Below are 12,994 nucleotides of genomic sequence, written 5' to 3' on the forward strand. Positions count from 1 at the left end.
TTTGTATTATATTATTCTTTTGCCTATAATTAAATTCCTAGGCAAAATCACTTCATTAAAATTTTAAACAGCACAACTGATCAAAAAATGTTACAAAACTGTTTTTATCCGTATTTTGATTGCAGCTCATTTGGTAAGCGTCTAACTTTCAGAACCTATACTCTGTTCACTGTCTTTCCTAACCCTATGCATCTCATGATGAGTATGGAAAATCAAAAGGCTGTGGGCTCTACTCCCACCCCAGCTGCTTGGATTAATTTTTCCAGTACTGACACTGTAGTACAGGATCAGGAGGGTGCTGCATGCCTGACTTTGCCTTCCTTCAGCTGTGATATTAAACTGAGGCCCCCATCTGCCTGAGCTGATGGTAACTAAGGAAGATGTAAAAAATTCCCAAGGGTATTTACTGAATAAAAAGTAGGGGTTGCTTTATTTATGTATGTTAATATTATACATATTTTTACATTATTTACACTTTCATATTCACAGTATTTAAATTTTAAAGTTTCATATTAATATTTAAAGTTTTCATGTTGTCAGAATCACATTGTCATCACATTAACACTTTTCCTTTCTTATTTATTTTACCTTTTTACTATTTCCTCTATCCCACTGTTCTTTCTTCCATAACCATCTTTTTATTTCAGCTGTTACATTTTCATCTTCTCTATTTCTATTATACAATACTTCATCACATCTTCTTTTCCACAATACTGATATTGCTATAAACAATTTTTTGTTGAATTTATTAATTTCACATTTCCTTCCTATCTTTCTCATACTATCCATACCATATCATATCCATATCTATATTTCTGAATCCTTCCCATTTATATATTTTTTTTAAGTTTCTTTAAAATGTTTCATTCTTTTTACATTCTAAAACCAATTGTTTTGTATGTTCATTATTCCCACTGCTGCAGTAGCCTTTAAACCATATGGGTTTTGTTACCCAAGACAACATTCGGACAGTTTACAAAAGCTGTAGCTCCTACCCGCTTGTTACTCTCACTACTGATTGGACATCCCTGTGGAATGATAATTAGTAGTCAGAGTGAATAATCTCGAGTGCTTTCTTGCTGCCTTGGGAAAAAGTATCTGTATCATGTCACAGGAGCAGCAGACAGTCTTCATCTTCAGTTCTGGTAGATAAGTCCACACATACCTATCAAATGTCCAGATTTATGCCTCATATGTTTGGTCTGTTCCTTACAAAGTTTTGTTTTTCTGGCAAATTGTTGAGAATTGAAGTAAAAAATTATAGACATTTGAGTTTCAGAATTCATACTCTTCAGAAAATTCATGCTAACACAAAATCTGTTATTTTATCAACTTTCTAAATGTATAAGTGCAATATATAGAAATTGTCCCTATTTTTGGGCCTTTGTTCATAGGTGTTTACTAAGCTAATGGCCAAAAGAGTCTTTTTTAGCCTAGCTGTATATCACAAATGTCTGACAAGTTCTGGCACCTTTGGTAAGTTTAAGCAGGGGCTTGGGAGATGGAACATTTAAAGCAGGGGCCTGAGAAATGAACCATTTACAAGCTGGCTGTGTCCATTAGAGACATTAGTGCCAAACCAGGGATGAATTTCCTGTTCCTCATCCAAATGTTCAAGTTACAAGTGAATTGGGTTAGGGAGAAATTCTGCTTCACATGGATGGGGACCCTGTTCCAGAGAATGGGTAGTCACTGGGGTACATGCCTGTCTATCTAGCAGGTCCAATTTATATCACAGGCAAGATTTAAGTCTTTAGAATGGGTAATTCTGGAGCTGTTTGTTTTCTGGATATGCAGGGGGTCCATCAGGTTGGAGTCTGAAAATTCTCTATATGCCAGGCATAGATCTCCCCTCAACAGCCTGTAGGAGGCAGAATACAAGGACAGAGCCTTCAGGTGGTCTGCATAGGACATGTTACTTATGCCCTGTATTCTTTTAGTGAGGAACCTATGTGGGCATTCCACTTGTTGGATATGCTTAGTTAGGTACATACCAAAGTGGGCATTGTACTCAATGATAGATCTGGTGAATGCCGAATATAGTGGAACAGTGACTTCCTTGGATCTAGGTGCCATACCTTTGTTTATAAGTTGCACAACATGGAATGATTTCCTCACTACTGTAGACATATGATGGTCAAAGGCTGGATTACTGTCTTTGTGTGTCCCCAAATCTCTGACTACTGGGTTAGCTCTTAGAGGGGTGTGTTGTCAATATGAAAGTTACCATTGGTGGATAACTTCCCAAAGGATACTATTATGCATTTCTTGGCATTTAGTTTTGGTCCATGGCTCTGACAGCAGTTATTTATTTGTGACATCCCTTCTTGGAGAACATTTGTGTCAGTGGGAAATTCTGTGACTGCTCCTAATTTGTGATCATCTGCAAATTTAGTCATCCAGAAGCTCTTGACATTGGTCTTGACTTCAGAGAAATAAATGCAAACAGGAGTGGGTCCCAGGACCAATCCCTGAGGGACTTTGCTTGTAACTGGCCTCTTTGCAGAGGTGTACTCCTCAATTCTAACTTCCCAGATCCTGTCTGTGAGCCAGCTGCCTATTCACTGGGTAACATAAGGGTTTCTACCTAAACTCTTGATTGTGTCAACAATGCCTGAGTGGGGTATTCTGTCAAATGCCTGGACAGGTCAAGGTAGGCATTTTGCCCTCACCATTGCTTTGGTGACCTTCTCAAAGAAGTCCACCAGGTTAAGTAGGCATTACCTGCCCTTGACAAAATCAAATTGGGTTGGGTCCAGTGTCGGGAGGTTTCCTGTGTCATTACTGATCATTTCCATGATAATTCTTTCACTTGCTTTGCATTATATATTATTATATATTATATAATATATATGACTTTGGCCAGATTTCTTGCTGTTAGAGATTGAGAGGTATGGTCCACAGTGGGGTACCCTTTCAGACAGAAAATGGTTGGAGTGTTTGAGGTTGTCATAATGGTTAAGGTATTTACCTCATAAACACAGGGTACATGATTTGGTTATCACTTTTATTGGGTTGGGGGTTGGTATAATGGTTAAAGTGTTTACCTCACCATCACAAGATACATGGTTTGATTCTCACCTTTGAAAGGGAATTTAGTTAGGCTTAAAATAGTCCAGAACGGCAGCTAGCCTAGTACTTAGTTATGAGTCTATAACGCTGTTTCCTTTACTAGGGATTTTTTAGCAGTATTGCCCTTTTAAAAACCTGGTATATTTCAAAAACCTGGTATATTTCTGATATGTTGGAAGTTTCCTGTCAAGGACCACTAGTTTTAGCTTAGGCTATTTTAGTGAGAAAATGTACTGCTTGTGTAGACTTTATGAATTTTATATAAAGGTTTAATGTTAGAAGTGTTGCATTTTGGCAGGAACAACTAATGGGAATGTTAGTGCTTGTGTTCAGTGTATGAAAACTTACCAACCATTTTTTTTCTGTCAGGCTGAATTTTGTAAAAAGGGATTTCTGACAGGTATTTACTGTAATGCTTATGCATTACTTTGCATTGGTGAATGTGTATGTAAGTGCAAGTGTGCTGTTTGTAAACACTGTTTGACAATTATCCTTGGACCAGAATGTTCCAGTGAAGCTTATAGCATCTGAAGCATCCTCCTTGGTCACAGCTTGGATAGTTAGCACACTCTTGCTGATCCATCTCCCACTGTACCTAGAAAGAAAAAACTCACTAAAGGGCCCTTGCTGACTCCATGGGCTGAATCTACATCTCGGCCAATGGTAGGTGACTCTGCACTAGTCATTAGCCTTGTTTCAGACTACTCACTTACCTCCCCAGCTTTCGCTGGTATAGTCCTTTTAGTCACTATGAACCAGGGGTCAGCCACATCCTCTTTAGCTGTTACATTGTTCAATCCATACATGGGAGAACCATCTTTGCTGAGTCACAGAAACCCTCCAGTGGATGATATTTGATGTAGCTGAGAAAGGAGACCTATTGATGGTGGGAAGGTACCTTCTCAGTGTTGGCCATCAACTGTACCTGTGAAGAAAAGAAACAAAAGATTAAACATTGTGCATCTGAAGACATGGTGTCTGTTAGAAAAGATGATTTTCTTACCTTAGCAAGAAAGTTGTTGCAGGCTGTTAATCCTTGTGCTCAGAAGTCATTACCTGAAAAAGATGTCAGAAGCAACATTCATGAGGAAGACACAACAGAGGATTCTAATATAGATAGGATTAGAGCCTCTTTTTTTCTGTAGATTCCCAAACCCACTTTTATCACGAGGAAACTTAGTCTTACAAAACCCTTTGGAGGAATTTTCCTTTGCTCAGACTATAGCCAGGATGGATGAGGTATTTTGATGAAAGCAAATGGATGTTCCCCTGAACTGAATAGATATATGTTTCAAGTAGATATGCCTCATTTCACTTCCATTCCTCCATTAGTGCCAGCCTTGAAGAATGTTTTAATATTGTCTGTAGTGATCCTGAATCTCAACCTTCAGTTCCCAAAAAAGCAGATAGGCTTTATAAAGTTTTTCAAGCTAACAAGCATTTGTTTTCCCACCTCAGGTGTAACCCTTCAGCAATATCCACATCTTCACCAGCTGGGAATAAGCTCTTAGTGACCGCCAATTGTTCACCTGTGGATCAAGAAGGGAAAGTATTAGATTTGATAAGAGAATATTTTCTTCTTCCACTTTGGCATATATAATTCTTCACTTTCAAGGCTCATATATGGAAGTTTGTCCATTTTTGTACAGACAGTTTGAGAGAATCATCTACTACACTTTTTGAAGGTAGTGCCTGTCTGAATTCCAAAGTTTCTAACATTTCTCAAGTATCAAAACATGCCTTAAGGAGTTTGTATGATTGTGGCTCGAGGACCACTGGTTCTGCTACAGTATTGAGGAGATATTTTTTTTTGTCTGTGACTTGCTAATAGAGCTGTTTTTTTTTTTTTTGTTTTTTTTTTGCCTGTGACTTACTAATACAGCTGTTTTTTGTATTACCTTCTCCATTTTGTTTTCTGTTTTAAGAAATCTGACCTGTTATTTTTGTTCTATGTGAGAGATAGACATTTATATTTCCTAAGCTGCACATTTCACATGTTTTTTCTTTGGTTAAATTGCTTCTTGAATGATACATAAATACACAGTGAATTGCTGGGCCTTTGCCTTTCCTAAAAAGATTTCAAGCCTTCATAAACTAAATCACTGCTGTTGAATCCCTGCTGGGAGAGGAAAGAAAACCTATATTTTTTGTCTGTGACTTGCTGAGAGAGTTACTTTTGGTTTTACTTGCTTCATTCTGTTTTCTGTTTTAAGAAATCTGCTTGGCCTGGAGACAGACAAATTATCTAGGTTGCACAGTTCACATGTTTCTTCATTGGTTAATTGTTTCTTAACTGCATTTTAACTAATTGCTGCATTTTTTCTGCTTTTTACTGTTTGTGACTGCATCATTTTCTGCACTTGATTTCAACTGTACTGTTAGCCTAGATGGTATAGTCTAGATTTAGATCTGCTGAATCTAGCCTGTTATTGATAGGCTTGAACACTAAACCAGCCATCTTTACATTAAGAAGGGCTCTCCTGCACCACTGGGGCAGAAGAGTGTAGATCCAACCTTGTCTGAGCTGGGAATTTCTGGAGGAAGATTTATTTTTGCTTTCCTATTGATAGATTAGCTTAAAAGTGTTTAACTTCGCCTGTATTTAAGCATCACATTTGAGCATTGCTGCACACCATGCAGTGGGGGTTAGCATTGATAGACGCAAATGCCTTGAAACACAATTTTTCCCTAGACATCAGTGGAACCCTGCCAAGCTTCCCTGCTGCACTACGGGCAACTCAGCTGCGTACTGAGCAGTGTTGCCACACTTATCATCCCTAGCCTTCAATAGAACAAGCCCCTTTGTTAGTCCTAGTGCAAAAAAAACGGTCTAACTAGCCCACTCCCTTCCCTAATAGTACATATAGTAAAAAACCTGCTATAATGGATGGGTAGTTTCCCATCATTTCTCCGGCCAGCCTGATTGACATGGACACCCTGAGGTAATGTAGTAATCTGCTTCATGTACACTAACAACCACTTACTCCTAAAACAAATACCCTATGTGAGAGATGTAATTACACTATGAAACTTGAGTCAGTTCTCTCACGTAACAGACAGGTTTTCAACATACACCCGTCACCTCACACGCAAAATAAAATCACAACACATAAACCCACATACGCAGAGGTACAGTACTCATTAGAAGCCTACCAAAAGATCAGAGACCTCCCAAACGTAAACCATGTGCACAGACTGCTATGCAAATAATAACCACTACACATGCACTACTGTCTCAGCAAATAAGTCCTTAAGACAAAACACTTCAACACTTAATGTCTTAGTCATAGGTGACTCCATAGTGAGACACACAGATGTCCCCGTTACCAGGCTGGACAAGGAGAAGGTCGCGGTCAGCTGCCTGTCAGGTGCCAGGATCCATCAAATCACTCATACACTCAAGTCACTTAACAACAAGTGCTGTTATGACTCTGTCATAGTCCGTGTTGGGGTGGATGACTTGAGGTATACCTCACTGGACTATATGTAGAAAGACTTGACTGAACTCACAGATTGTGTTTCCCAGGCAGGTATGACCTAGCACTAAACAGGTTGATGCCATAAACAAAAGTGATCAACTTCAGCAATTTTATTAGCTCTGGTGTCAGTCCAAGGAAATCCAGTATCTGTCCGCCTGGGAAGACGTGGTCAACAGGCCACACTGCACTGTTCTGCACTTGTCTCCTTTAGGCTTTTGGGTACTTGCAAAGGTGCTTGCCTCCCCATAGTACCTTTTTTAGTCAATGTTTAAACAACAAGATTTCTCATGTAACAAAATCCACTTGAGACAACTAAAGGTTTTGCTGCTTAATGCTAGAAGTCTGAATGGGAAGCTGCACTCCCTGGAACCACGCTTCACCTTAGAAGATAATGACATCTGTGTGGTCACTGAGACATGGTTCATGGCCATGGAGAGTACCCCAGCTGTGCAAGGCTATAGTGCCTTCTACATGTTCAGACCTCAAAATGAGCATAAAAGAACCAAAGGTGGAGGTGTATCCATCTTCATTAAGGCCAAGTACACCACAAGAGTGGTCAAACAGTATGTCTTACTACTCCATGTCCAATTAACTATAGCTAAAGTACCCTACCACATCATTGCTAGCTATAGGTCCCCCACCATGAGCCAAGAAAAACACACCACCTATCTGGACTTAATGGAGTCACTCACCATACAGCTCAATATCTTAGTTATGGGAGATTTCAACTATCCTTCCATTGACTGGGAGACATACATAAGCACAATATGCTTGCCCGGAGGTTCCAGGGTGTTATTAATACAAATACTCTGGAACAGAAATGTCCTAGACATAGTACTGACAAACGTGGAGGGTCATTATACTCCCTCCTGGGTGATACCCTCCCTGCTAAGGTCAGACTATAAACCAGTCTCACTCAAACTAACTATTGGACCTGATACCCCCACAGGAGCAAAAATAAAAAAAAATAAAATAACTTTTCCAAAGCAAACTACAGCCTACTAAGCGATGGGATAAAAGGTTTTATACCCACCATAGTCACAGACAACAATTACTCCTATGCAGAGGTGTACATAAATGCCCTCTATAAGCACTTAAACAACTATATAGGCATGGCTGTACCTGACCGGATCAAAACCAGGTCCTCACAAAAAAACAAGCCACCCTGGTGGACCGCAAATATAAACAGGTAATATAACAAGAGGAAGAAACTGATGTCTAAGAATAAGAAGGAACTGAATGAACAGAGGAAGAATTCCCTCTACAACTTGAACAAGCAAATCAGAAATCTTGTAAAGTCCTCTAAAGTGAACTACACAGCTAAAATAGCATCCCTAGCCAAGGATAATCATAAGGGATTCTTTAACTATATCCGGAATCTAAAAGGGAATACCCAGCTATGTGCCAAACTGGTAGAGGATGGCACCAGTCATACTGTACTGGAGGAAATTGCCAACCTGCTAGCTGAAAGATTTGGTGCAAACTTCACCCCTCTGTCGCCACTAGCCATACCGCAAAGCATACCTGACACCAGTCCTCTGCCTAGTATCTCTAGATATAAGGTCATAACTGCTCTCTCTCTCTAAGGCCAAAAATATGGCCGCAGTGGGACTAGATAACATCCCAGGTTGCTTGCTAAGAAACCTAAAATAGAACCTAGTGGACCCACTTGGCGCTCTCTTTAACCATAGCCTGAGAACTGGCTTTGTTCCAGGGGAGTGGAGAACAGCAACAGTAATCCCCTTGCACAAAGGGGGGGGGGGGGGGCATCAACCGACACTGGGAACTACAGACCCATAGGTCTAACCAACCTCATCTGGGAGGCCATGGAAAGAATCATCGTGGAACTTATCAACAAGAACATAGGTGACCATCAGAGTCTAGATCCAACCCATTTAGGCTTTGTTAAGGGTAGGTCATGCTTATTAAACCTAATAGACTTCTTTGAGAAAGTCACCAAAGCCCTGGATGAAGGTAAGACAGTGCATACAGCCTATCTCGACCTAGCTTTTGACACAATCCCCCACTCAGGTGTCACTGAGAAACTCTCCCAGCTGGGGATCAACCCTTAATTCATTAGATGGGTAGCCAATTGGCTCACCGAAAAAACACATACTGTCAAAGTTGGTGACTCCACCAATACCAGTAGACTTGTCACTCGTGGAATACCACAAGGATCTGTGCTGAGCCCTTTACTGTTTGGAATCTATTTCTCAGAAGTCCAGGCTAAAGTAGAGGGCCTTTGGCTTACCAAGTTTGCTGATGATTGCAAATTAGGCGCAATCATTAACTCCCTCAATGATGTTAACATATTATAAGAGGGGCTAACACTTACAAATGACTAGTGTCAAAGCCACAGTTGAAAACTAAATGCAAAAAGTGCATTATTATCTACTTTGGCAACATGGAATTCCCTGCTAATTACAATATTGGCAGCACCTCCCTAAGTTCAAACCCAGTGGTGCAAGGTCTGGGAACACAGGTTGATAGCAATCTGAACTTAGTTTCCATTGTGGTAAGGAAAGCCTTCTACTTTGCTCATCTCATTAGTTATGACTCCACTGTACTAGACCCTCATCAGACCATTAATAGAATACAATCCTTCCTTTTGCATGTACCTCACCAGACACTGAGGCAGCTAGAGAGACCACAGAGGTTTTTCACCAAGAAAATACAGGGCCTCCAAACCCTGACCTGTGTGGCTAAAGCCCTGTCACTGTACTCTATCTTATAGGCTGTTGAGGCAGCTTGTGCTTGGCCTATAGGGCAGTCTCCAACCCTGCCCTGATGGAAGTGCTGTACACCCACAAGTCAAATGGCACAAGAGTCACTTGCTGTAGCGATCTTAACCTAGCCTGTGACATAAACAGAACGTGCTAGAGAGACAGATATATCTCCCAGAGATTGCAGCTCCTCTGGAATAAACTTCCAGTTCACATGAAGCAAACTTCCTCAGTGACCCTATTCAAGAGCAACCTAGACAAATGGATGGGAGACCGCATATTCACCCCGGGGTTGGCACCCATGGCCCTCAAGGACAGGGGTAGTCGGTGTTGATGATAGACTCACTCTGCAAATTATGTCCATCTAACCACAGAAAATTGGAGCAACTCGGGATTAACATGGCTGGGCTTGTAAGGGCTCTAGGGACGGTAGCCTAGTAACTTCCTTTGAACCTATATATTTTTAATTTTATTTTTCTCTTGTTTACTGGATTTATTCAAATAATTCTTTTCTGCATAGGCCTAGGGTGAAAAACTCCAACATAATGCAAACATTTTTAAGCAAACATTCAATAATTTATATGAACGGACATTAAGTAATTAACAATTAAACATTCATTTGCTAATGAGATTACATTTGTATGAAATAAAGGCAAACTGTTACGGTATAAATGATAGATGTTAAGTTGTCAATCTCGCCTTCATTCTTGCTTGATGGGTTCTGAGCCGATCCTCGGCTCCGACTCGGCACTTTGCTAAGCTCGAGAGTCACTTTTACCAGCTCGAGGCAACCCCATATCCCATGATGCAAGGCGGTAAGTACCCAGATCTCGTTTGCCGCTTCGCTGATGAGGTCCTCCTTTTACCAGCTCCTGGTAAGTGTTTAAATTTAAACTGCTTTTAGCCCCTTTTCACTTTTAGACTATTTTTTCTTAGAAATCTTTCATTTTTAGTTCATTGTAAGCCCCCTTTTGACTAAAATTATCCTTCCTCCTTAATTTTTTTAGTCAGGCCTTCCTTCCCTCCCATCCCCCCCCTTGTCAGGGTGTGTGTGTGTGAGGTTTTTACTGCTCATACTTTAATTTTAATTGTTTGTTTGGGACTGTGTGTGTTCTGTTTTTGCATCCACTATGTCCAAAGAGCAGAGGGTCTCAGGCTTTAAGAAGTGTGACTCGTGCTGTCAGAAGATGTCTCTGACAGACGGTCACACTTCTTGTTTATACTGCCTGGGACCTCTCCACCTGCAGGACTCCTGTGCAATATGTCATTCTTTTAGCCAGGGAGTCCTGCAGGAAAGGAGAAACAAACTTATTTTAAGGGGACTCCTTAAACCGGAGGGCTCCCCGGCCAAATCGGCTCCGGGAAAGCCTTCCAAGTCTAAGGCCCAGGCTTCTGTTCCAAAGCCTTCGGCCTTGGCTCCAACTATGTCAGAGTCGAGATCGGCTCCGGCTGGAGCCGATCCGACCTTGGCTAAATCTTTGGCACCGATGGCTATCGGTGCCAATACTTCTATGGTCACTTTGGTGTCGGTTCCGAGTACTGGCTCCAACCACCATGTGGCCCAGGCTTCGGTGTCGGCGCCGACCGGCTCCGACACCGCTATTTCGATGCCTGCATCGGCTCCGGCTGGAGCCGATGCATCTAGATCTTCACTCGGTGCCGAAAAGTTATCAGCTCCGACTGGATCAGTGGGTTTGTCGGCTCCGATGGTTCCTTCGAGGAAGAGGTCCAGGTCCCCCTCTTTGGAACCGATTCTGTCGGCTCCGGCCTCACCTCTTCTTTCGGAACGGAGCCATCGGAGCCGATCATCTAGGTCGTCCAGGTTATCTGACCATGATTTAGAGAGGGTGGTAAGCAGATTATTAAAATCACAGGCACTGGCCCAGATGCTTCATAGTCCGTCTCAACAGACGACTATTAATCCACACCCCCTTCAAGTTCCTCCTTCGACTCTACCACAGAGTTTGGAGATGGAGTCACGGAATAGTTACGGCTATGGCTGAGGGGCAGATACCCTCCTCCTGCACCTTCAGCATCTACTCTTATCTCCTCCTCGAGACCTTCCTTGGAGGGATTCGGTGGTCGGGCTTCCCTGGTCTCCTCCGAGGGGGTGAGTGGCATCGGACCCTTGTCCGACCCCACTCTTCCCTTGGAGCTTCGCCTTGGTGAGCTCGGCTCCGACATCTGCCTCGGAGCCTTCCCTTTCGGTGGGCCCGGGAGTCCCAGTTTCTTCGGAACGGGTTCTCTCGGATCTCCCTGGGAGGGGGGCCTTCGAGGTGATGAAGAGTGTGCTGGCCACTGGGCTCAGTCAGCATTCTATTCCCTTAGCTCCTCCCTCTACAGTGCCTGTCGATATCTCTTCCATCTCTCTTGCTCCCTGACCTAGAGATCCACCGCCTCAGGTTTCCCCATTGGGAAGAAACCCCCTCTTCCGAGGATTCTCCTGACCAGTCAGGAGATCCTCCGCGCAAGACGACTTGTAAGAGGAAACACCTGGACTCCCCTGAGTCTACCACTTCAGATACCGACTTAGATGAGTCAGAGGGATCCCCAAGATCCCCCTCTGAGGATGTCTCCTTTTCAGACATCCTAGAACTCCTAAAACAGAGGGGAAACTGGCCCTCCATAAATCCCTCCGAGGATGAGTCGGTATACCTAGAGGCGTTTGGATCTCGACCCTCCACCTCCTGGGTGTCTCCACCTTTCGACCCCCTTATGGAGGTTATTGCTCGAAAGGCTTGGGCTGCTCCAGATTCTGTAGAGCCAGTTCCTAGGAGGCCGTCTAAATTTATTACAGCCCCTTCTGAAAAGCAATTCCTTACAAAAGGTGTCCCTGTTGATGCCATGGTGGTGGCGGCCGCCATTAAGAAGGAACTTGCAGATCCTTCCGTACCAGTCCATCCTCCTAATAAGGATTCTAGGACCATGGATAGGTATGGTAAGCGGATGTTTTCCTCAGCGGCCTTTGCCATGCGTTCGCTGAACTATTTATGTCACTTCACCAGACTCCAAAGGGACATCCTTAAGGAACTAGGTGAAGTAGTGCAGGATCCTACGGCTGCAGGGGCTCAAGAAAAGATTGCTTCTCAGCTAGGAATCCTTAATTCTATAGCTAAGTCCTCCATGCGACTGATCTCGTATGCAGCAGATGGAGCGAGTAGAGCCGCGGGTACAGGTGTGGCTCTTAGACGTCGATCCTGGATGCGGCTCTGTAATTTTGCAGATCCCTTTAAGGCGTCCTTCACAAATTCTCCCTTTGAAGGGTCAGCATTGTTTGGCCCTCAAGTGAAGGATACATTGACCAGGTGTGAGCAGGACGGCAAGACTCTTTCTGCCGCAGGGGTCCGTTTTTCTACCCCCTCTAGACCTTACCCCAAAGGTCAGAAGGGCGGAAAAATGTGGTTCCGTAAATCCCAGGGAGTCACGCCAGACGCACGTGGTCAGTTTACCCCTAGAGGCAGAGGGGGTAATAATAACAGACGCCGCTCTAGAGGCAGAGGGGGTCCACAAAACCAGGGAAGCAGAGAGCCTCTCTCTGACAAGCCCTTCCAGCATCCCTGAGATGTTGCCCGACTGTCCATCCTTGGAGGCAGTCGGGGGAAGACTATCGCTGTACCCAGAAGCCTGGCGTTCCTTCTCTCAAGACAGATGGGTACAGTCGATCATATCCGAGGGTTACAAGATTCCTTTCAAGGAAAGTCCTTTCACTCACAAAAATTC

At 43.0% G+C, this 12,994-nt stretch overlaps 1 protein-coding gene across 1 annotated transcript in view; it reads left to right on the forward strand.

The window, feature by feature from the left end:
* Positions 1-12,994, forward strand: part of ESPN (espin) — a 3,774,415-nt gene that overhangs the window by 3,215,942 nt on the left and 545,479 nt on the right. The window lies entirely within an intron of this gene.

Source organism: Protopterus annectens, chromosome 2.part1, assembly GCF_019279795.1.
Source record: "Protopterus annectens isolate FY-2018-M chromosome 2.part1, PAN1.0, whole genome shotgun sequence".
NCBI lineage: Eukaryota > Metazoa > Chordata > Ceratodontiformes > Protopteridae > Protopterus > Protopterus annectens.